The sequence below is a fragment of the Nematolebias whitei genome, chromosome 18 (genome assembly GCF_014905685.2).
Source record: "Nematolebias whitei isolate Nwh7 chromosome 18, NemWhi1, whole genome shotgun sequence".
NCBI lineage: Eukaryota > Metazoa > Chordata > Actinopteri > Cyprinodontiformes > Rivulidae > Nematolebias > Nematolebias whitei.
In genome coordinates this window covers 23,838,252-23,842,112 of record NC_056515.1, presented here as the reverse complement: position 1 = coordinate 23,842,112, position 3,861 = coordinate 23,838,252, and positions in this window count along the sequence as shown.

The following is a 3,861-nucleotide window of genomic DNA, read 5'->3' as shown; positions in this document are numbered from 1 at the left end:
CGCAAATAAATTAAAAATAAATAAAATACCAAAATGTTTTAAATTTTGTTTGTGTCACCGACTCAATGTTATTAAATTCCAGTGACTTAATCCTTTTTCCAATCAAAATTTCTGCATATTTCCTGTTCCAACAGAGGGAATACTTTGTATAATAATACTTGTACTATTTATTTCAGCACACGATGCATTGTGCACTCTTTAATCTGAGCAAACAAGTGTCCCATACATATTGTTCAACCTCTACTTGTTGACCCACTGTATGGCAGGCCATTTTAATATATAATCAAACCACCCTCCTCCCTCTTATTATTATGTTAAACATCAACACTGTAGGCTAGTGGTGTTGTTGTCCTGGCTGCTCCCTCACTACAGCGAACTGACTCATATGAAAGATTAGGCAGTAGATGTCCTTCCATCGTGGGCTCAAACCTGGAGCTTCAGGATTACGAGACCTTAGCATTGACCACTGAGCTACAGCAGTGGTCAGTGGTCAGTGCAGCAACCCCAGTTGTACAGAACCCGAAAAAAATAATTAAAAAAAATCTTAAAATGTAGGTGTTTTTTTTTTTAAACAATCGATTGAAATCAGGTTTATTCTATATTTCAATGTTTCCTTATTAAGACGGACACAATGGGTATACAAAAGGACATATATCTATTATTGTCATTGCATCTGATTAAAGTTTTGTTTATATGTATGTGTTTTGGGTTTCCAGCTGTTGATAGCTACAAATGTATCTTTAAAAGAACATTTTGGACACAAACTTTTTATCTACAGATCCTTTCATTTTAGATATTTACTGTATAATTTCACTGTTGTTGGCACGGTGGTGCAGTTGGTACAGCTGCTGCCTCTCAGCGAGAAGGTCGCTGAATTGAATCCCGGCTGGGGGGGAGGGGGGGCATTCTGGGTGTAGTTAGTATGTTCTGTCCGTGCATGCATGGGTTTTCTCTGGGTACTCTGGTTTCCTCCCACAGACCAAAAACGTGCATGTTAGTCTGATTGGTAACTCTAAATTATCTCTAGGTGTGAGTGAGAGAGTGAATGGTTGTTTGTCTCGTTTGTCTCGTTTGTCTCTATGTGATGGACTGGAGACCTGTCTAAGGTGTCCCCTGCCTCTTGCACAGTGACTGCTGGATATGGGCACCGGTGACCCCTGCGACCTGAACATGAAGAAGTGGGTACAAGGTAATGGATGGATATAATCTCACTGTTATTAGTCATGAGTTATATTGTGGATTTCCAAAAATGCTGTTTGTTTTTGCATCCATTAAAAAAAGTTTCTCATTTTGCTAATTTGGGTTGGGGAGGTGCTTGCAGTTGCAATATTTCCCTCAAGGGTGCATTTGTGTTTGTATGAGGGGATTCCAATGAAGGTGCTCGCCCCGGATGTCATTCATGCTAGAACCTTCTCTGTGTGTGAGTTAGCGTACCGTTCTGCTTGGATCTACTTGTACCTGACTTCCTGTTCCCATCTTGGTGGAACAGTTATTGTGATGTTCTTCTGCAGGTTCTGCACTGAACCCCTCCTCATCCGCACAACTACGTCTCTGGTTCTTTTCACGGGCTTTCTTCAAACATCTACCTCCTTCACAACTGCAGGGTGACAGTGATTCCAACTGGCTAGGGCTTTTTATTTTCTTCGCAGTCGACCTTTTTATCTTCTGTTTCCACAGCTGAACTTTAATCCTCCCTCAAAGCAACCACTTTTCTTTCATAAATAATAATTTTCTCATTTATAGACATCAGGTGCTAGACTCAACCTAACAACAAACATTTATTGACTGAAAGAGTTTATTATTCCTTTAGTGTCACTCCAGCGGCATAGTAATTACATCAGGGTACACGTATGAATTATGTATGTTAGAATTATACTGAAACAGCAAGTCAACAATCAAATCAGATACTCTTTCATGTTTTAAAGAAAACATGGTGAGTTCTCTTTTAATGTTCTTTGTGATATGCATTATGCAGATTTTATTTAGATAGTAATACAATACAATACATTACAACTTTATTTATAAAGCACTTTAAAACAACACCGTTGGCCAAAGTGCTGTACACTAACACATGCAAGCATACAAACTAAACTCAACAGATACCATAAAAGTAATGAACTACCAAATCATAAAACAGCAAACAGTAAAAACAATAAAACAACTTAAAAACAGTAAAACCAACATTTCAACCTGTGTTAAAAACCAAAGAGCAAAAAATGTGTCTTCAGAGAAGATTTAAAAACAGGAAGTGATTCAGCTTGTCTGACGTGCAAATGCAGCTCGTTCCACAGTTTAGGGGCAGCGACTGAGAACGCTCTGTCACTTCTCAGCCTCCTGTTGGACTTCAGGACGGTCAACAGCAACTGATCAGCTGACCTCAGAGAGCATGAGGGAACGTACGGCCGGAGCAGGTCAGACAGATACTGTGGGGCGAGACCATGAAGACATTTGAATACAAACAAAAGAACCTTAAAATTAATCTGGAAACAAACTGGGAGCCAGTGATTTTGACAGGGGTGATGTGCTCTCGTTTTCTGGTACCAGTTAAAAGACGAGCAGTAGCATTCTGAACCAGCTGAAGTTGAGTCAGTAACGACTGACTCAGACCCACATAAAGTGAATTACAGTAGTCCAGACAAGTTGTGATGAAAACATGGATTAAAATCTCATAATTATGTTGTGACAAGAATGGCTTCACCTTGGTCAGTTATCGCAGGTGATAAAAGCTGGACTTGACCACAGATTTAATCTGAGCATCCAGTTTAAAATCATTATCCAGCCTTACATCGAGGCTAGTCGCTATCTCAGTCAGATGTTTTGTGAAAGCACCAGGATCAACATAGAGTTTGGAACCATCAATGGGCTTAAACAACAGGACCTCGATCTTTTTCTCATTAAAATGTAAAAAGTTCTGTGACATCAATGCTCTGACTTCCGCCATACATTCCAGGAGTTGGTTCATGGAGTATTGTTTATCTTGTTTTAATGGAACATAAATTTGGCTGTCATCGGCGTAAAAATGAAAAGAAATGCCATGTTTCCGGAGAATATATCCCAGAGGTAGTAAATAGAGGGAAAACAGAAGGGGACCAAGTATAGATCCCTGAGGTACTCCACATGTGAGAGGTGCTACAGAGGACTCCACAGAACCAACCAACAAGCATTTATTGAAACCTATTTAATAACATTTAATTAATAACACAAAATGTACCCCACAAAAAACAGTTTTGTTTACTTTTTTGAGGGGTTGTGAGCACATAAAGCACCGTAAAGCTTCCATGTGTTCTGTGCGGCTGCTGCTTTGAGGATAAGCTTCAAATTAGGAAGACATCAGGCTGAGGATCATCATGGGGATCTGATGGTGTTCTTAGTCCTCTTTCATCTTCATAATCCTTCCAGTCTAAATGAACAGTCTGTGAGTTTTCTCAATGTTGCTTTGTCACCTGTTCGTGCTTCTGTTGAGTCTTAACAGGGATGCTGATGCTTCACACCTGACTGTAGTGAAGGAAGAGACTCCACAGTTTGACACACACTGATGCAAAAGACTGAGTGAACTTGGAAACCACGTTTTCCATGCTAAATAGTTGAGGGGCCATCCAGTTATCAATGCACATTTCAAAACCTGCCTCTCTGATGGTATGGGTGCGCATTAGTTCCTATGGTATAGACAGCTTACACATGTGGAAAGGCACCATTAATTCAGAAAAAAAAATTATACAATTTATAACAACTTATGCCTCCACCCAAATAAAAGAAACCCATGACTGTGGAACTCCAAAAATAGGTACATTAGACATTTCTGAGATGTGTTGCTGCCATCCATCCATCCATCCATCCATCCATCCATCCATCCATCCATCC